Source organism: Meleagris gallopavo, chromosome 5, assembly GCF_905368555.1.
Source record: "Meleagris gallopavo chromosome 5, MGAL_WU_HG_1.1, whole genome shotgun sequence".
NCBI classification, from domain to species: domain Eukaryota; kingdom Metazoa; phylum Chordata; class Aves; order Galliformes; family Phasianidae; genus Meleagris; species Meleagris gallopavo.
In genome coordinates, this window is record NC_139408.1 from 49,014,597 (window position 1) to 49,036,795 (window position 22,199).

Genomic DNA, 22,199 nt, shown 5'->3' on the forward strand with positions numbered 1-22,199 from the left:
GGAAGGAAATGCAGCCAAAGAACTCACATGCAACTTTGACAGGTTCTGCCTAATCCACCCACATAATGACCTTTCTTATGCTAAGTGCCAGAGCGGTGCAAGGAGACCACTGCCTGTATCAGCTGCTGGCAAGTCAAAGTTAGTTTCATGGTTATGCTTAAGAGAGAGCCTGACGTTACGTTAAGAAGTCTTTGTCTCCCGCAGTGCAGCACTCAGAGAATGACATCAAAAGCCTTCCTAATTCACACACCCGGGTCATTTGATTGTAGGCAAGGCACAGAGCCATGCTGCCCCAGCAGCCTGTGAGCCACAATGACATCTATGACTATCCTCTTATTCCATGGAAGGAAGTAATGTGCTCGGAGCGTAACACAACCAACAGTAGATTACATCCTTCCTCATGTCAGCTTAGCCCTGCTGGCTGCTGGGGGAGGCACTGGCAAGGCAAACACAGCCTCCCACTTCCCAGTTTGACTCATCCCCACCCCATCCTCAGGGAGCTGGGTCTCCCCAAGCTGGGACATGCCATGTGGGCAACCACACGAGAAGGTTCTGTTCCACCAGACAAGGAAGAGGACATTCCCACTCTTCTCCAGTGTGGCAGATACACCACATGCTGAAACATCAGACTCTCCTCCAACAGGACAAGCGTAACTGATCATGGAGATGTATCTTCTCCTCCTTTGGCATGTGTCTGTGCAATTAGTCTATCTGTTTTTAATTTATTTATTTTCAGGCTGCCTTCTGCACCCTTTCTCAGGTACATGGGGCACACCACAGAATTGCCCTTGAACTATACAGAAATAAAGTCAGAAACAGACTAACCACATAAATCAATACCAAGGGACACAAAACACATGATTGGATGCTGCAGTTCGCTCAGAGATCCATCTGTCTTCAGATGTGATATAACAGCGGTCATGTACCACATTTGCAAAGGAGGCAACACATCCCTCCTCATAACCTGCCTTGTAGGGTGAAACTCTGATAGCTCAGAGAAGTCAAGGCATTTCTAAAAATCATTTCAAAACAAGATACAGAAGTCTGGTCTGTATTCACAAAGTTAAAGCAATAGCTTCCTATTCTGACGTGACTACTGGATTTCTGGAATTTAGGCTTGAATTTGACAGAAGTTCAGATGCAAAGACACACGCAGAACCACTTGTGAGAATCAGCGTGTCTGTGGGCATAGGCCAGTCCTTTCCTGAGCAAATCCCTGCCACCAAGAGCTGCTAGTAAAGGAGTGACACAGATGGCAGTCAGACCTTGCTGTGTAGGCTCATACCTCCAAGGCAAGGCTATTTAAGAATACAATTCACCATTCTTCCTGCAAACAGACAGTACTGCATAATGAACCATACCTCCTAGTGCCATTAAAATGCATGTATTATATTCTGTAACTGTTTCTTGTTTGAGTCCCAGAAGCAGTGCTGTTGCTTGGGAGGGAGTATCAAGACATTAATCAAAAATAGATGTGCAGTACAAGAAATGAGGGCCAAGCAGATGAATATATATAGCTTCCCACATACTCAGAATGTAGGAGCTGACTGCAAACACTGTGATTAGAGTCAATGTGCTTGATACAGCACCACAGACACTGTACACAGCTGTCAATCCTATACTGAACATCTTATTTTATAACCTGTGGTTCTGCAGCCCCTCATTGGGTGAATGATGCAAAGATGCTGTTCATGTGGTGGAACAGACAATGGAGAAATCCTCCAGACAGAACCCTCTACTTGTTTCTGGTTAGGAAGAATAAATTTTTCCTTCTTTTAGCATCAACAGAAATACAGATGCAAAAGCAAGACCTGGATAAATGAGACAAGTACTGTTTCTTCAAGCAGAATGTCCTGACTTCAAGACAGGTGAGTACTACTAAACTTTCAAAATGTTTTGTTGCCCTCCAGATAGATCATACATCTACCTTCTCTCCTTCTCAGAAACTTTCCAGCATTTTGAGCTGTCACAGAAGCAAGCTGAAGTTAGTCTGGAGAAAAAGAAACAAGAGGGAGGGAAAAAAGAAATAGAGGAAGGAGAAGGAAAAAAAAGAAAGAAAAAAAAAAAAAAAAAGAGGATGCCCTAAATTCCATTGTCAATTTCTCAGAATTTTGCATATCTGCATGAAGACTTTGCCTATATGAGTTAGCAAGAACTTGATGCAGCTACATAAACAGCAGATTTCTACACCTACGGGCCTTCATTTATTTCCTCCAGTGAGATTTTAAATTCGATTGGCAGCTGGCCTATCTGGGCAGCTGATAAGAGAAGAAAAAAAAAACATGACACTCCATTCTTTATGTCTCTGTAGCCTTTCCTCTGGTTCTCATGGTAGAAGTGTACAGAGAATTAAAGGGCTCTCAATACATTTGTAGCCAAATATTTACCCTAAGTGAGGTAGATTATATTTGCTTACTGTATCCATTGCCACACTGGCACACGTTCAAGACTAACTCCTTGTGGTACTATTGAATACCTTGAAAAAGAAACAAAAACCTTTGTTTACAACAAACTGTTCACCACTGACTGCACATTCTGTGTTGTCCAGGGTATACGAGCTCTTGAGCTGACATGTCGGACACTTTATCTAGAGCCACAGACACAGCCCCAGGGATGGTTCTGGCAGGTGGCTGGTTTACCTGAGTCCTCTGCAGGCTTATTAAGAGTATTTTGAAATTCTCTCAGGTGTTTCACTGAGAGCGAATGTAATTAAGCCACCGATCAGAGGGAATTTATTCCTTCAGAAGATACAGCTTGTTCTCAATCAGCATGCCTTTTTGAGAGCATACTTATTTTGACAACGTTTTAATGGAGACAAATTCAAATGACATTTACATTCAATGACAGTAATAGCACTGTTTTCATAAAGTAAAAACATTTAAGTATTCCTTGCTTCATTTCAGTTTGTTTTGAACTTCATAGCATATATTTAACATAAACACATACTTTAACCTCTTTCCCTACAAAATAAAATATTTTAATGACATTATAACTTCCAGACTTTCTGGTGTGCGAACTATTTGATGTTTTTGGAACACCTCCATCATACCAAATAATTTTTTTTTTCTAAATTTTAATTCTGTGAAAACTTCAGCACCTTTACTTCTTTTCCCACATAATGGAAATACTGTTTCCTGACGGCTCTGCTAAAATTTCTTGCTCTATCTAAAAAAGAAAGGGGGAAGGGTGTCACAGATACAGAACTGTAAACTCCTCAGGATACATTTCTCATTGTTGGCTCATATGTTGCCCTCTTTTGGTAGCTTTTGTACTGTACTACACATAAAAATCTTAACATTGCTGTAGCAACTCTGCATCCTAAAGGGCCTGAGTGCTGAATGTTAGAGCTAGATTACTGTGTAAGAAGAATAATAGGTTGCAAGTTAATTACTTGAACTATCTTACAGAGACATCCTATCCAGACAGAAAAATAAATAAGGTATGAATGAAGTGGTGCAATATAAAACTGGACAGTAACAGGCACTAAGAAAGAAGCAAAAGGAGAAGAAAATGTAGATATTCACTCATGTAAATGATTTAACCCCATATCCTGACTTCCATCCAGTGAAGACAAACACAGCTTTGAAGCATGTGGTCAATCAACATTTGTAAAGGGAAGTTCTACTCTAATCATCATTCACTTACTCTTTCCCACTTGCTTTTTTTCCTAACCTACGTAGGGATTTTATTAAATTCTTGTGGATACTGACTAGTCAAGCCCAGAAGAGTGTCTCCTAACTTTCCAAGACTAAATCCCTGCCATAGCCAACACTTCTTTTCACTATTAAATTTCTTACACTAAATATTAGATGTTCTTTAACACAAAATGAATTGCTAATTCTAATTATGAAAACATCAGATATTAATTACAGTGGAATTCTAAAATCATTATTTGAGTGAAACACCGAAGTGTCACTTATTTTTCAGAAGGGATTTTTTTCTTCTGTTTCTGAGGAAAATTTAAAAAATAAATAAATAACAATTCAGTTTGTCACAAAAGTTTAAGTGGCTGGGCATTCACCTTCTTTTGGCTTTCAGTAAGAGCTGAGTACTAACTCCATCACAATGCCATTCTTTGAGAACAGGCTGCTCTCTACTTCAGATAATTCTCTGTTACAAGAACAATAAATGGTTACACAGAAGAGATATTCCCAGCATATTTGTGATTGGACATTTCACAGCTCTATTCTTTAAAGATTAATTTTCCTTGGTTTGAAAATCAGCATCAGGAATTCAGTCTCACAGGAATTCTTTTATAAACAGTCGCAGAGATGATTTCAGAGGTCATAAAGCAGACATTCTTCCCACCTTGAATTGTGGAGTATTTGTAGCAACTTCATATGATCAGAAATTCTTGGAATCAGAAAGCACTCCCAGCATTCCAACATAAAGACATTATGCTATTCTTTATAGGCATTCTCCGGTGCTTTATTCAAATCTATCCCAAAACCCCCAGCAGTATGAATTCCCCCTAGAGGAATATCTGACAATCTTCCCCTTCTCACCTTTAAACAATTCACACCCAACAGGCTTCATTTTGCTATCTTCATCACTTCCAGCTAAACAATGCTGGCTGGTTTAAACCTCCTTTACAGACCTTTGTTCCAGGGGTAAGAAACAGCCCAGCTATATAGAAATACATGCCTTCCTGCTGATTTCCATGCAGACAATAATGTGCCTTTCAGTGCTCAGGGGCATGTCACCTTTCCTCACAGGTCTGTCCAAACTGTTGTTGCAGTCTATTGAAGTGCTTAAGTATGTGCCCTGTTTAAGCTGATATGTGGTTCCTTTGTTAAAGTCACCTAGCGGGGCTATAAAGGGAGTTGAAAGTCACCATTACAACTCATGTACTTAGTTAAGTTTATACTTAATGGCATGCTGGGTTTCTGCTTCAGTCTTTCCCCCAAAGTGATTTTTCCACCCTTTGAATTGCTATGGGATTTCTTCCAAGTCCTTCCAGTCAGTCAGTGGCTGGCAATATTGAATACAGACTAGAACTAATAGCACAGAGCTTTACAAGTGAACTATTACCTCTCTACTTCATGACATATGCCTGAGTGTGCATAGCTTTTACAATACTACAACTTCATGTATCATTTCCATCTGATCTGCTCTCCACTGTGCCCTGAAACCTACCAGCAATAGTGATAGCTAGGATAAGTACATTCCAGCTTCCTTCCTTTGTTCCTCTTTTTCTTTCCCCTTTCCATTTCCTTCCCCTTTTCCCTTCCTTTTCTCCTCCTTTTCCTATCTTCCCCTCCTCTTTCTTTTCGAGTTGTCTGGGAGTCGTTTTCTTTTGCACGCAGCTTTCTAATATCCAGCGGTGCTTTGATATCATTTATCTGCTGTCTTCTGTTTACATTCCTTCCTGCTTTAGTATCATCAGCACATTTCACTATTGTGCTGTTTACCTCTACTTTGAGATTACCAATGGAGATATTAAACAGAATGATGTCTGTCAAAAGTCCCTGCCATGACCCACAAGACATTTCTACAAGCTACGATAACGCAGTGAGTGATCGTTACCCTTTGTTTACATTCTTTCTCCTATTTCAGTCTACACAGCAGTGCTCCCCGCCAAAACAATTAAAGTTATTTTTCTCAACGTGAGTACCTGAAACAGTAGCAAATGGCATAGTCAGTGGATCCTGTATCCACTGTCCCATGTTCCCATCCAGTCTGTTTATCTCTCAATATATTTACTGTGCATATTGCTCAGTTTGCTGTGTGCCACACTGAGTGCAGCCTAAAGCCTTGGTCCTCAAATCTGCAATATACAGAATGTGTAATGTTTATACTAATGTGAAAAGTACTTTTAAAAAGCTTTATTCTTTCTGACTCCGTGCTGCTTTCTGTTCTGATACTGTTTGTGTCAACGCTTCCATGAAATTGGTAGATGTCTTAGTTGTATGAAATAAGTAGCATTTGGCCTAAAATGTTTAAAACATTTTCTTTGATTTACAGCTTTTGAGGCCAGAGAGAACCATTCACTCATCCTGACTAACCTCTTCTGTGTCACAGACTATAGCATTGCATCATTCCCCGTACACCAAGCTCAGGAATTTCTGTTTGGCTAACATGCATTCCCCAGAAATACATCCAGTTTTGATAGGTACACTAGCACTTTCTTGAGCAGCTTCTTTCAGCAGTTCATCACACTTAGTGCTACAGTTCCAAGCCTCATTACTTTCTTAAAATTTCTTGACTTACATTTCCACCCACTGATTCTTGCAATATATTCATCTGAGTTAAGACACTTTTTGTTGTTGTGAAGGTAATTACACAATGCAATCCAGCCATCTCACTTTGATAAAGGAAACAATGCATATTTTCCAGTCTACAAGCAGTGCTCATATTTTTCTTACTCTTTCCCAAATTTCCAGCACCCACAGCAGTGTAATACACCATCGCCATATAGTTATTATTATATAGAACTCAAACATCCCTACTAATTTATTCAAAGATAATATTAATTCTCTTTAGCGTCATCAGACTGAGTTCTATTTCCAGTTGTGATACCACAGTGATACCAAATATTTCATGTACCACCCTTGGGATATCGTTTCTGGTGCATCAATACCACCATCATTACTTAAAATTCATCTTGCTTGCAGAAGTCCAGCCCAAAAAATTCGGGCTGCTCCAACCTCATAATTTATCATTCTACCAAATTTATATTTCCTCCCTAATTGACTAGTCTTGTTTTACTAGGGATGGATTTGTCTCTCAATCACTAAGGAAAATTTTGTGCAGGATGACTCTGGAGCTTTCATTCAGAACTGGTCAGTTAGTCAGTTCTTAATCTGTTTGGCTATTGCAGAGCAGTCATTTTTCTAAGTGCCTAAGCAGAAAAGGCAAACAAGTGTATTTGAACGCTAAAAGAATAGACTTAGAACATAAATCCTGCAAAGTGTTAAAGAGCTTAATCCCCACTGGTGCCTAAATGTTTATAAGCATGTGGATTTATGAGACTGGCTTTAGGTCCTCTGTTAGGAAATCTCATGCTTTGTATATTTTTCTGTTAATATTAGTTTCTCTTATCTTTGAAAGACAAAACTCCAAAATCATGGTTTTTGAAGGGACCACAGTAGCTTTTTGTTTTTTTTTTTCCTAGTCACACATAGCTTTCCTTTTGCTCCTCTGCATGCCCATAGGTAACTATTGTTTTCCAAAAATACTTGGCAATGGCAGTGTAAATTTGCTAGATAATATTTGTAATATCACTGTGTGCAGATTATGCCTTTTTAGCAATCCTCATACATACATTCAGATATCCTAAGTATTCCCTCATCTGTTTCTATCAATAGGATTTATTTATTCGTGCCACAGTGTTTTTTTCTTGTTAATTGCTTCAAGTTATTTTACGTAATTAAAGACAGATGGTAAAGCAAAGTTCAGTATCTCATCCATTTGTTAATCAGTGGCTTATGCAGTGCTATAAATGTAGCAGGGATGTTATGATGTTGTTTTTTCATGTCCTGTGCTTTAAATTAAATACTGGGACCAATTCCTATTTACAGTGAAGCCAATAACAAAAACTGCCATTGACCAGGATCTCACAGTGGGAGACCATGGATGGGGAAGCTGCGAGCCAGCTCAGTGTGGTATTTATGTTGTACAGAGTCACACAGCCCTCCCTCTCTTAGGCCAGGTCCCGTCTTGATCTTCACATCTATAGCTTCTGTGACATGTCTGTGGGAAACAAGTGGACAGGTCAGGACATTAACAAAGGGTTTTTTTCTCCTGTCTTTGTGGAAACCCATTTGTGATCTCAGCATTCTTTGGGTTTATTCTATTTTGGGGTGTTGTTTTTTTTCTCATATGCAAGAGAGCAAAACATCTGTTTTCATTAAGGACATCTTGTTCTTCAGATTAGAGAAAATCACCACGAAAGGGAGAATAAACAAAAGCCTCCAGAATAGGAGGCCCATCATGTGCTCCCCTCAAGCTGCCATCTTGCCCTGACTGAGCACAGTGTGCAGCTGTGGCCCAGCCCCACCAGCTCCCTCACCTTACACTTCTTCTAAACAAAACGTAGTGGCATCCCTGCCTGGTTTTCCCATCTGCTCCTTTTCCTGACACTAGCAAAAGTGAACTTGCCATTCACACAGCCAACAGGAGCAGCACAGTGATTTTGACCAACTTGTTTCTCATCTGTTTGCTCCCATCTTCCAGCCCAACAACAAATTTTCCTTTATGTGTTTTGACTCAGTACTAGCCTGCTCCTATTGTTCCTCACATTCTTGCATTTCCACCAGACTCTGTGAGTGACAGAAATGCAGTTCCTCAATTAGACTGCAAGGGGTGTGCTGGGAATCACAAATCAGCCTAAAGATTTATGTGTTACACCAAATTATCGTAACTGACACAACACTTCCAGCAAGCCAGTTTGGAAATTCCAGAATCTCCCCCTGCCCCTCTCCTCCCCCCTTACGTGAGAAGGCCAAATTAGAGAGAGCAAGGATTTCTCATCGCTACCATGAGTCATGCTCACATCGAGCACATGGTGGTGAGGTCAGTGACAAGGGTTACTGGGCTTGGACTATACAGAAAATGGATTCTGCTAAATGACAGAGCAGTGAAAGCAACAAGAAAAAAAAAAAAAAAAAAAAGGGGGGGAGGAATGCAGAAGCCACCAAGGTTCCTAAACCACAGGCGGAAGGGAAGTAGAGACAGACTCATGCTTCTTGGAAGAATGAACAGAGACAGGTGGCATGGGACACTTGGCTCTTTTATTCATCTAACCTTTTGGCCCCTAACATCAGCTGCTTCACTCCCAGCCATGAAAGTTCACAAAAACAACATATTCACCTATTGTATTTAGCCTAGGATAGGATTTTTAACTGCATTAGCACTACTCTTTCTCGGGAATATGCAGTGAGGCGTATTTTCAAATAAACAGGCAATTCCTGCCAAGTAGGTGTCATGCATAGTTCCTATTTAAAAGGCAGATATTCAATTTTAGGCACACATTTTAAGTCCTTAGACAGACAATACAATTTAAGCAAACTGCAATTTAGCGTGTTGTTTGTATCAGGTCACAATCAATGAAGGATTACTCATGCCAGCAGTCCAACTGTGGGTTGTAGGATGGCATTTATATCATGGAGTCTGTTACAGCAGGTGCTTTTTTCCTTTTTTTTTTTCTTTTTTATTCGTTTTGTTGTTGTTTCTCTAAAACATGCTCATTTCTTCAGAAAATCAGCTGTATTTGGCACTAACTGTAAGAAATGCTGATTGAAATTCCCAAACTGCTTTGACCACAGAGAAAAAAATCTTGTAATGTTGGTGTTGAAACACAACTTTCAGTTTTAAAGGCTGTGTCCTTTATTAAAAAAAAAAAAAAAAAAAAAAAAAAGTTAAATGCTAAAGCAGCAAGCAAGCACACTTTACAGTCTATTGCATTGGGCTCCTTTTCAGTAGGTTGGCTCCTGCCAACAGCAGGTTCAGAACTGCCAGTTCTAATTAAAAACTTAATTTTAAAGATACATTTCACAGTTTATTCATGGCAATAAGTCTTTCCCGCCCTCAGAAATTTAAATTGTTAGATTGAGCAAGTGGAAACAGTTAGTTTTCTAATGATTCCCAAGTAATGGCTTTGGCTAATTGCTTTTGTCAATTCATTATTGATCTCTTATGCCTACTGAAATTAATTTCTTCTTTTAGACCAGTCACCTGGAGTGGAGTCCCTCAATTGTGTCTATTTCTTTGCTCAGGGTTTAACTGCATTTTATTTTCCTCTGTAATTTTGTATTGCCTCAGCTCAAAAAGGGTCAAAGATTATTCTCATCTCAGGAATTCCAGTGACAAATCCTTTTAGTACTCCCAGTTGTAACGGACAAACAATTGCCATCATAGACTCTATATAAGTACCACTGTGAAATCTATGATTTATAAGCATACTCCGTAGCAAAAACAATTTTGATAGTCCTTGCCTCTCCCTGCTGCGGTAAGCTCTCAGCCTCAGAAGTATAAGAAAAGTGAAACGGTTTTCTGCCTTCTAGATTCAGTGTGAAAACATTGGCTTCACTATCAAACTTCTTTCCAAACACAAACTCTAGAAATGCCATACGTATGGATGTCTAAATGTTGCTCGGGCTAATTTCTGGGCCAGTAAGACACACACTGAATTGAGTTTTGAAGGAGCAGACTGTATCATAACCTCTTGACTCACCGTGTGTTTACAATTATTGATCCAAAAGCCAGTACGCAGTATGATCATTTACATCATAAAAGGAGCTACTGTTATAGTACTGCTATATACACTTGTTATTTTCTATTGTTTATAAGCTTTTTGGATTAGATATTAAGTGCTCTATTAAGGGAACAAAGACCGTATCTTCATTTTATTATTCAGTTATTTGAGCTTAAAGAAATAATTTTACTTGTCTTCCACACTATGATAATCATTAGGTGTAGTAGGGTATCTTGCAATCAGCATGTCCTCTGAGTAACCTTTATACAATTCATTAGAGTCCCATTTGCCTTCTCATACTGATATAATCACATCTCAATCACTTAGTGAAATCAGATGTTTGCATTTACCAACAGGTTTTAAAGCATGACATAGGCTAGAAGAGTCCTAAGGAGTTTTGGACTACAGGTGGCTGAAGAACAGCCCTGAGTCAAGTACAACTGTTAACATTTAAAAGAGCTAGCTGAAAAATATTTAATGCATTTTCAGCTACTTGTAACACTGTTAAACTGTTGGGGAAAAAAAAAAAATCTATCAAAAAAGATTCTATCCAAAGATTCTATCCAACCTTCCAGTTCCTCTGTAGACCTCCAGCAGACACTCCCCAAGTCTCTGGTGGTCAGCAGACCAGTATGAAATCCACTGGAACGCAGAAATGACTTAACACTTTGAGAATCTGAAATTCTTCACACCTGTATTTTTTATTTAACTAGTTTTTTCACTGAAAGAAACAAATCTGGCTTCAATCGAAGACAAAGAAAGAGGTATAATTTTAACTAAGAGACATTTAACTAAACCACCAATATATTCTCTTAATTCAAAACAGGAATAAGGGGAACATCTCCAAATCCAAAGAATGTATTATATCACCAACTCCTTGTTTTTAAGTGGTTCCAAATCATCACAAATATTGTGTAAGAGCAGCTGATTCCCAATATAGATATCCTTTTCTTGGGCACTAAGTCTTGCCAAGACTCTGGCTAAAAATTTACAAGGAGCGTCTCTGATTGTACTTTAAATAATGGTTATTAGTCATAAGGATTGGCTACCTTTCTTTTCTTTGAAAAGCAGCTATAAATATACCATCATTTATTCATTTCTGAAATCATCACAACCTTCTCCAAAAGATTATATTAATTTTCCAAAATTTAGCAGCATGTGTTGTAGGTCATTTGTTCAGACATATAAGTTTGGGAGCGTGTACCCTGTCGGATCTAAATTATACGAAGACCACGTTTGCCTAGAAGTTAAACCTGTGGATCTTTTCTGTAAATTCGTACAGGTGGAATTTCCTCCTCTAAATTTAAAACAACTTCAACCTTGAATAAATACAATCTGATAATTACTTTTAGTTTTGCATTGGTCTACTAATTCCAAAGTCCAATCACTAATTAGGACTTCAAGTTATTTAGGGCAGTGTGGACACCTAGGAAGAAAATTTTCCCTGCACTAAAGTGGTTGTAATGTAAACTCATAATTTAAAATCCATTAAATTCACACATTACCTTACATAACAATCACAATGCCATAAAAGAGCGAACACATGCTTGCAATTAAAGCCATGGCAGTCTCATCCCATTGTATGAAAAACAGCCCTATCATAATGGTCCTGAGTTCATGCCAGAATAGCAGCTAATCATGGGAGAGAGATGATCTAACACTTACAGAACATGAAAATAGAAATACAACGTTCTGGTTCCAGTCTATTTTCTCTAGACTTGTTGGGTGATCCCATGCGTGCTACTTAAGCTTTCAGTCCCTCAATTTACCCATCTGCAGAACAGCAATAACAGTATTTATCTGAGTCAGAAGAGTTTTGTAAGAATAAATCCATAAATCATTGTCTCTTATTACGTACTCATAACAAGCTTTCTATGGAATATCTGTCATAGACATTCTTGAGAGGCATGCATAGATTACTAATTTTAGGCTCATAATACCTCTAAAAAAATAGAGTTATGGGAATATTTTGCTGGAATAAAATGAACTTTCACGGTCAAACTATTTCTATTCCTGCGCTATTAGTATTTTACCTCTAATAAGCAATATGGTTCATCACATGTATTTTGTAGTTTCTTGCGTTGTAGCATTTTACCAAATGTATATTCAGAATGTCAGACCAAACTTTTCTGCATTCTTTATCTACTGTTTTCGTAAGAGACAATAAGTTATTTGTAAATTAAGAGGGCCATAATAATAGAAGAAATTCTGCTAAATGCTGCTGCGGATGATTTTTCATCTGAAAAGAATACAGAAATAATGGTCAATAGTGACAGTATGGCTATGTGCTTGTACCTAGAGGGGAATGCTGGTACCAGGTCACCAAGGTCAGTTGTCCCATTCATTGACAAAATCATTCACAATATGAGAATGAATGAAGTGTCTTGAAAGTCTCTCACTCTCAGAGCACGTTTCACAGTTCAGGTCAGAGCCAGTCTATCGGTGGCATACTTTCAGCATGTAAACATCTGTTAAGTCACGTCCTAACAGAGATAATGAGGTCCCATTCATTACTTGCCAAAGAAGTGCAGAAGTTTAAGTCTTGCTTCCCTTACCCTGCGCTGGAAAATTAAGTGCTTGAAATTTGGACTTGATCCTACCTTCACTGAAGTCAATAATAAGACATCACCTGATTTCAAGGGAGCAACAGCAGACTTTTTTAACAGAGATCGCATTAAATTCACTTATCCTTCCCTCACAGAGTGGAAAGCAGGTCATGGGTCTGGTGTCTGCAGCAATAATGAGGAGGCTTTAGAAACTAAATGGGATGTAGCTGATGATTTTAGCACAAATTAAACTGAAGTACTAATGATTTACCAAACATTATTCTTATCTGTTGCACAACCAGCACATGATGATGTCCAGAAATAGTGTAACATTATACTTCAGTCAAAGCCTCAAGGGCTGCTACCCATTCACTCACACCAATATAAATCAGGAGGCAACTTCACCAAAGTAATTGAATTACATAAGACTAAAATTAGCGAGGAGAGAACTAGGCCTGAGGCAGTGAAAGGGAAGAAGGTGTCACCTCTTGCCAGTCCTGTCCAAGAGGAGAGCAGCCCCAACCTGCTGAGAGCCTGCGGCAGCCCTACTGTTGTTCAGCCCACAGCAACTTTGCTCAGGGTGAACAAAGCTGGTGGTTTGGGGTCAGAAACGCCCTGAAGAGATGGGACAGTTCCAAGGGAAGTCACAGCAATGACTGGATCCTTGAATTTTACTGCAATGCCAACACACGTTGGTCAGTTCCAGGCCAAGGTACAGGGCTGCTTGGAGCTACTTTGCCTCAGCAGGTTGCTAACACACAGGTTGTGGCGGATATCCTGGAGATATTGTTTCTTTTTGACACTTGTCTTATCTCACTGACAAACATAGCTGCCCTCAGCAAAGGGGCATTGGCTGCTTCTGACACGGGCTCCTAATTCCCTTTATTTAGTCTAGGGTATTGAGATGAGTTTTCCTTCAGCATATCAACACAGGTTACTCATATACAGTATTATATTCTTGGTGAAAATGCATACTCCTTGGCCCAGGACCAGCTCCCTTCCTTCCCAGGCACGTTGCATTCCTCACTATGATATTCAACATGCAGTGCATATGTTGCCCTGCCCTATTCTCCACGTTCTCTGCCATGCTCCTGCCCCCTTGGCAGAGTGCCCTATGACAGCATCCCAGTGCCTGTGGCAGCAGGACAGCAAGGTTGCAGGTGAGCAGCAGGTCCTCTCTGGGACATAACCTAGCTAGGCCAGGGGAGCTTGGTTCAGCACTGACTCAAAAACTGATCACAGTGCAACTCAGAGACCAACAGAGCTATATCCCATCCTCTTCAACGAGTGCTTCTAGCTTCCGAGCTCAGAGAGATTAAAAGTATAATCACCCAGCCCATTTCTAACTTTTTACACGAACCCAGCATCTTGTTCTGTTGAAAGAGCCAAAGTATTTCAAAAGAAGTTGCATGCTCAGCAGAAGACACATAACTCAATCTACATTTCCTACATCGCAAATGATGGTACTTTCATAGCCGCAGGCATCCTCTTTTACATACTAAAACTGAAATTAAAGATGAGCCATTCCTGTGTCAAAAAATAGCATTTATTATAATGAACAACCCTGGTTTGTAACTCTAAGCGGTTTTTCATATTGTGAATAAGCTGTTCACTAGTGTTATAAGCAGCATTTTAGCTGCCAATCAGTGTCTTACATGTCTCACAACAAGTAACCAAATTGGAGATGTGAACTAAATCAATGCTCAACAGTGCTGCAGCCTTATTTTAAATGCCAAACCACACACAAAAATCTTTACTAGAAAGTAAAGAGAGTACTGTTTTGCAGTTAGAACATGTCTCTGTGTATGAAGGCAAAATATTATTCACAGCTAATATTTCAGACAAAATACTGGACTACCGATATCGAAATTATTCTACAGTAATTTAGATTAGGAACAATAGACTTTGCATTTTTCTGTAATACCTTACACCTGAGAAGCTTTAAATAGGTTACAATAATTAATCATCATTGTGATCTATGTGTCTCCACAAACAGATGGATAAACTGAGATTGAAAATGGCAATTTGTGCCAATCTGTGCCTTACCCAATCAATCAAAGAACAAAACAGCACAGAACTTACGATGCCCTGGCTTTCACTTCACTGGTCAAACTTTTACCAGATCACGTTACGTGCCAAGAGAACCTCATGCTAACAACCTCATTGTATTTGAGAGTGGGACCCAGAGCTTTCAACTCCACTGTTGCAGTAACACTTCATCACTTGTACTCCTGTATACAATTATTTTTACAGCCAAATAAAATAACTTCAGGAATTCACATATTTTTATCGTATTGTTTTCCAAGCACCTCAATTAAAATACCATTGGAAGTCTTTCTCTCATTTGTCAAGAGTTCCCGTAAGCCTGTTTCTCTTTTATGTGGTACTGGATTATTTACTCTTTATTTTCTACCTGGAACAAGCCCTGACGAGTAACTAGATGGCAAACTTGACACATCCAGAGCCCAGAAACCTGTTCATTTGACTTCATCAGTCTTTTGGGAGTTTGGCTTTTTTCCTGATCTTGCATATGTTATCTCCATTTTTCTGCAGTTGCCTCAGTCAGCCTGCCTGAGCCAGTCATAGGCAGGATTAGTAAAATTAGGCATCCGCAGATGTTAGGCTACCAAAAATGAATACCAATGATGTGAATTTCAGAAGCTTTCATTCAGTGAAGGACTACAGGATTTGGGGTGGTAGAGAGCCTCCTGCTGCACCTCAGGAGCAGAGGCTACCTAGTAATCCCCTGCTCTGTCCTCAGAACAGCTGGGGCAGTTTCTGGGCCAGGGCCAAAGCTCAGGTGGGAGGTGTTGGGATATCAGCAGAGGGCAGATGTTGGGCTTCTCTGGCACAATGATGCACAAAAAGGAACGGCAGGATTTATAGGAGTTTGCAGCAGTGTGGCTAATGAGGACAAGAGAAGCCTGATCCATGGAAGTGCTGAGCAACCACAACTCCCTTTTACTTCAGCACTTTTGTAGATCAGACCTTCAGGGTTATTTGCTTTTTGGAATAAGCCAGTTGTGGTCTACATCAGCTCTCTCTCTTGGCAGTAATGGCCCAAGCCATTCCTTTGACCAGTGTAATCATGTGGCTCTCAATCAAAGAGAGTGACATGAAGTTATTTTTAACATATCTAATACACCAAGAGACTAAGGATCTAGTTTTTGCAAAGTGACTGAAATGCCTCTTCGCTCTTGCTTAATGCATTTCTCTCCCCAAGCTCAGAAGACTGTTGTTTTTGACAAACTAGGCAGGCTGTACTTGGGAGAAAAGAGTCAGCTAGATTATAAGAAACTGTAGATGAATTGTTTATTTTATCACTCCATTTATATTTTCAGTGTTATTGTTCTGTCAAGTAATTGAGAGATGAAGAAGGCTACATCACAGTTACGCTTTGACTCACAAACCAAGAAAGATGGGTGGCTATTATTCTGTGCCCATTACCAATTCTGTCCTTAAGAAGGAGCCTTTGTTCATTCTTCCTCATTTCTGTCTACTCACTAGGAAGGGCCAATGAAATGAAAATTTCCTCCAAGGTGATCTTCAGTATTGTTCTCTCTTTTTGTCCAGTTGGAAAGAAAAATAACCAAGTAACACAATATAGGTTTTTTTTCCACCTGACTTACAAAATACTGCTGTTTTTTTCCCCTTCTCCAGAAACTTTCTAACTGCCCTACATCATTGCCATGGATTTCTTTATTTCACTGTGTGGGAAACTCATCCTCTACCAGCCTGATTCACTGAGATAAGTACCACATTGCTTATTTGCTTTCCCACGAAGTTTACATGAGGTGAGAAAATCACTTGACAGATGCAACTGGGTTGCTTTTCGAAAAAAAAAAAAAAAAAATTAGTTTTCTACAAAATTTTTTCTGGGGCTTATTGACATGAGTTTAAACTTTTCTACAATAAGTGAGACAGAGGGATCTACCCAACCAAATCCAATCACATCTCTCCTTTGTCTGCTTTGGAATACAGATATAGTAATGTGGATGCCACATGAACATCTTAGCTGCTGGCTGTTTTGCACTTTCTCTGCCTCTCTCAAAATCTCTTTCCTCATTTTCTGCTAATCTGTACTCTCTCCCCACTCTCATCTGCTCCACTGGCCTAGCTCTCTAAGCATAGCTCTTCAAAAAACCCTGACCAGCTCTATGGATCTGTAGAGTGATGAGGCAGATCTGGCTGTCAGAGGACTATTTGTCACAGGTACTGAACTTAGTTTGGAGTCAAATTAGTTTCTCATATGGAGCTTTTTGGATATTTGGAATGGGTTGCCAACCTACCTCAACAAGTGTTAACTCTCATTTGCTGGGAGCCTGAGGAGATGGTGCCAGTAACATCGCAAGGTTCACAAATACAACACAACTTGTCATAACAAGTTCCTCTGGCAACATCTGTTAGCAGCCCACAGAACTATGTAGCACTTAAGCCAGATATAGCCATAATATATTTTTTTGCACTGAACCGTGGCTATTCGTACCTTTCCCAGACATCAACATACATTATTTGCTGCTGGCCTCAGAAAACCGCACCATTTCTGTCACAGAATATTTGCATTTCTCTGGCATTAGTCTACAGTGCCATGCCAGGTACATCTCAGGAACAGCCTTTTCTGTAGACATCAAACTCAGATTTGTATCAAATTCCTTCAGACACTTCTGTCGATTCTTAGCCAGCATCAGAGACTGGTTTCAGACATCATTGCTTCTAAATCAATGGAGCTAATTTCTTACATGATCTCCTCCCATTTTCACCATCACTCCAAATCCTTAATAGCACTGCAACTACTGTATCCAACATTGGGCATGTTGATCTGGCACCACCAGGCAAGACTATATAATTGTAATTTTGGCCTCTGAGCTCATCAGTAAACCATTTCAGTGCCTTATCACTGCTGATAGATTTACAGAGACTAATCAAATCTCATTCAGGTAGTGAGGTAATATCAACATGACTCGTCTACCACAAATGTTGTTTGTAAAGAGGGGAAGATGGCAGATACAGGAGGAATTCTGTCCTGTGTACCATCAGCATCTTGTTGCAAGTCAGAATTCTTTTATGCTTTTAGGATTCTACAATAGCCATGGATGAAAGAGGTAAGTGCAAAGACAACTTCTACAGTGAAAATTACTTGTGAATATTTCTTCTGGGAGAAGGGAGCTGTCTATTGAGAGAAAAGAATCAAAGGAAGTTAATGCATGCCACAGATGTGCCATGCCCTTCCTCTGGCTTTAATAAGCTCGGTGGGTTTTTCCACTGAAACAGCAAGGGATTTTCCTATCAGAGAGTAACAGATATCAGTAGATCTCCCACCATATCTAGACATTGCATCTCTTCCAATTTAAATGCTACATCAGTGGTTATTAAGACTGCGCTGCAAAGAAATAAAACTAGGGAAAACATTCTAGAGGGTGCTCTGGATTCTATTAAAGGATTGAATTTCTCACTATATTACACTTTTTCCATATGGCTGAAATCTGGAGCTGCATAGTACCGTGAATATGCTCATATACTGCTAGTGGCATAATCCCAGATGGTAACAAATGACCCAGTTCAACAGCAATGTATAGATCTTTAAGACACTGACATTCAGCCGTTCTCTTGGGATATTCCTTCCAAACAATGAATGACTGGCAGATAAAGTTTAACTTCTGCCTTCAGTTTTGTACATATTTTATGGCTAACACTGCTGAGTTACTTCTTTGTTAAGTACTCAGCCTTGTAATAGTGTACAGATGACATGAGATATTCCCTTACCACCATCAAACAATCTCCTTTGGTCCACGGAAGTCAGCTGTGGAGCAGGCAGTGTCTCGCTATCTGTGTGTAAGGATACGCTCTGGCATGCTTGAAGTGAGCTGATAACGTCTTACCCCTGCTTAGGCCCTTCAGCTGCCTCTTGGGGAAGTGAGAAAGGCTGCCAAGCTCAAGATGTGCTGCATCCTGCAATTTGGCTTTACTGAGAAGTACAACCCCTCCCCCAAACTCACCCACGCACTTCTTCACCCCAAGAAGAGGTCATCACACAAAAAGGAGATAGGAGGGAAAGAGACTGCACACTTGACTATAGCTGCAAAAGAGAAAAGTCTAGAGCCCTCTTGAGATGTTGTGTAAAGAGAAAGCAATCTGGGCTGTCTCCATTTTTACAGAAAGACCTCTGTGCTCCTGTGGACTTTGTGGCCTGCCAGATGGAGACAGCTCCAAGTAACACTGAGCTCTTATTGCTGCAGAAAACCAAGGAGAACTATAACCCCATATACTGCAGGTGTAGGAGGGAATGCTTGCTCAGATGATGATTCATGTCAGCATCTGAATAAATAAGGTCAGACAGCCAGAGATTATTCCAGTGAAAGGGAGTTGATTTGTTGGGGGGGGCAGAAAGGAGTGGCTTTTTGTTTCATATCATTATAGCGAAAACTTGCTCTGATCTGAATTTTTTTCAAGAAGTAGCTCTCACCTATTTTAATTAAGACCTCAGTTCAGCAAAACATTTAACTGGCTGTAACCCACCTGTACTGCAATTGCTGTACCAAATGCAGAAATCCTAAGGTCAGCGTATGCAGTATAGTCAGATTTAGGTAGCATTTTTATACTTACTCGCAACAGTTTTAAGGAACACATCACCACTACAGACCATCAGAAACAAAAAACTACTTGCCTCAAAGGGGTGAGAAAGGATTAATTAGTTAGTGCTCGTGCAGCACTGCAAAGACACAAATTGTGGGACTGTGTTATTAGCAGGAAAAAGATGCCAACAGGAAGCAGCATTGTTAAAGGCACGAGGACAAACAATGGCTTTGTTCTCAGATTTGTAAATGATTCTTCTGCTATTGAAAGGTGTTGGCCTTTCAGTCTAGGAGACTGAAATCCTCTTTCTTCACCCAAAAGAGCCTTCACAGGCTGTGCATACTTTCTCACACTCTCTCACCCGCGTTCCACACTATTAGCTTATAGATGCTAGACAGTAGTCCATTCTCTGTAGCCCTTTTATTGCTTGGCCTCTGCTTCAACTGCCAAGAAGGGTGCCATTTAGACTCAATTGTTACGGTAGCTTTTACGATCTAGACATGGTGTCTAGGACCAGAGACTTCCTAGCAATTCTGTGTATGCTGCTCCGCTGCCATCAGAGGAGAATGGCTCCCGGCTGCCAACCATGTGGGCAGAATTCAAAGCAGTGACCTACAGATGAAAGGCACCCCATCCCCATATGGGCCAGCTGAGCCATCCAGCCCCCAAATGCCAGGTCCTCACTGAATGAAACCGTATTGTGATGTGGTGCTCTGAAGGGGAAAGAAAAAGACAATTTTAAAATATCTGTGGACAATGTCTCTCTAGAGCTCAGGCTGCAGACATCCAGCCCTCACTTACATAATATTTCTATCATGCACCATCCTCCTATCCAATTCCCCACCCCATGCCAAGGTGCTGGAGGGAGGTCCTGTTCTTATTTATGCAGCATGAATACAAAATCAGAGAGAGTGGCAGAAACTTTCCATGGAAAGGTATGGTGCCTTTGGCATGCTGAGGAAAACAGCAGAGCAAGAACAGCTTGTAAGTTAGGGGGAAGAGAAGGATTAAAGAAATTTGAATAGCTACTTCCAAGCATTTCCTCAAAAAAGAAAGAAGACTGGAGCCCTTTAAACGCAAGACTCACACAGGAGAAAAAAAAAAAAAAGAAAAAAAAAAAAGCTTCAGCAGAACTAAACATCCTTTTCCCCCATTTATTGTATTGCTCACTTTGACAAGTGGAATCATTTTTTTTTTTACATCCTTGTCCTCAACTCCTGCCACACATATGGCCCCTGCCCTCCCTCCCCGCTAAACAAAGGCCAACCAAGGAAGGTGATTTTGTCACCTGGAGTCAATTTATGCCGGTCTACGCTGTGCTGTGACGCCGTGCTGGGGTGGAACCTTTTCAGATGTCGGGATGATAGGAGAAAGAACAATGAAGCAGCAGAGTATGTGTGGCGGGTGGCCGAGTCATCCTATCACCATGTATTTGTGTAGTTTCTTTTAGTGCCATCCAATCTTTCCTTCTGTCCCTAAATGGCCTGTGTTGAAAATGTCCCTGCTTACAGTTGCTCAACTGGAATGAGGACAAATTGTTTGCAGTGGCCCCCTTCCAAATGCTTGTGCTGTAACTTTTGTCTTGACTAGTCTCTGGAGATATCTCTAGAGTGAGTTTCCTATGACTCGTTTGTGCTACCCCAAAGTCATGTCGGGTTTTCTTCTTCTACTCTTTAAACTTTGTAGCAGGAATCTTGTTTAAAACACATCACAGAAAAAGAGCAGGCAGTGCCTCAATGCAGTTATGTCACAAGTTCTCCAGTGAATTATAAGTGAGGGGGATGGGTCTCGAGGCTGCATGAGGTTACAAAGTGGTGCTAGCAGGCAAAGGGATGCACAAGCAGAAAAAGCACAGCCACATCAAGCAGCTTTGAGTTATTAAGTACAAGTGTTGCTAGGAATGCTTCACCATCACTGCTAATACGTCATCCACTTCTGTGGGTAGAAAGCCTAGCCCCTGGACCCTTCAGGCTGCGTAGATTCAGCTCTGAAGGGGTGGTGAAGGTACTCTTCCCCTTCACATTCACATGTGAATTAGTCCAGGATGAGAAGTCAGCAAGAAAATACGATAACAGAGGCTGAAGAACTAAGCCAAGAAAGGAAGCATTTGTAGTTCTAAAAACCACTGGATGAAGTTTTGCACATAAACTCATTTAATAGACATTGCGGAATAAAAGGTTCATTTCCCTCCCTCTATATGGATGAACTATTAGACATACATATATCAATAATATTTGCCTAGGATAATTCAATTCAAAGACCATTGCTCTTGTATTTTTAATGTACGTTAAATATTAGTTACTCATCAAAAGTACAATGTGCTTTTAGAGAGAAAAAAATAGAGTTAATGCTATGATAAGGTCTCCTTTGACTACCTAAAAGCAGAAAGCAAGGCCTTTTGCAGAAGTTGATCAGAAAATCCCCATAGCGAGGGAGAGCCAGGCCTGGAGATGAGATGTCTGTGGTTCCTAGACATACACGGTCATAGAATTATAGAATGGCTTGGGTTGGAAGAGACCTCAAGGATCATCAGGCTCTAACCCCCCTGCCACATGCAGGGCCATCAACCTCCATATCTAATACTAGACCAGGCTGCCCAGGGCCCCATCCAACCTGGCCTTAAACTCCAGGGATGGGGCATCCACAGCCTCTCTGGGCAGCCTGTTCCAGCACCTCACCACTCTCTCTGTAAAGAACTTCCCCCTGACATCCAACCTAAATCTTCCCTCCCTCAACTTAAAACCATTTTCCCTTGTCCTCCTTTTATCTACCTTTTCAAAGAGTTGATTCCCCTCCTGTCTGTAGGCTCCCTTTAGGTACTGAAAGGCTGCAATGAGGTCACCCCGCAGCCTTCTTTTCTCCAGGTTGAACAAGTCCAGCTCCCT

General features: G+C 40.4%; 1 long non-coding RNA gene across 1 annotated transcript in view; it reads left to right on the plus strand.

Annotated features, from left to right (window-relative positions):
- Positions 1 to 22,199, plus strand: part of LOC109367880 (uncharacterized) — a 33,418-nt gene that overhangs the window by 7,559 nt on the left and 3,660 nt on the right. Inside the window, exon 2 of the long non-coding RNA XR_014883755.1 lies at positions 1,780 to 1,868. This is a non-coding gene — a long non-coding RNA (uncharacterized LOC109367880). The remainder of the gene's footprint in view (positions 1 to 1,779; positions 1,869 to 22,199) is intronic.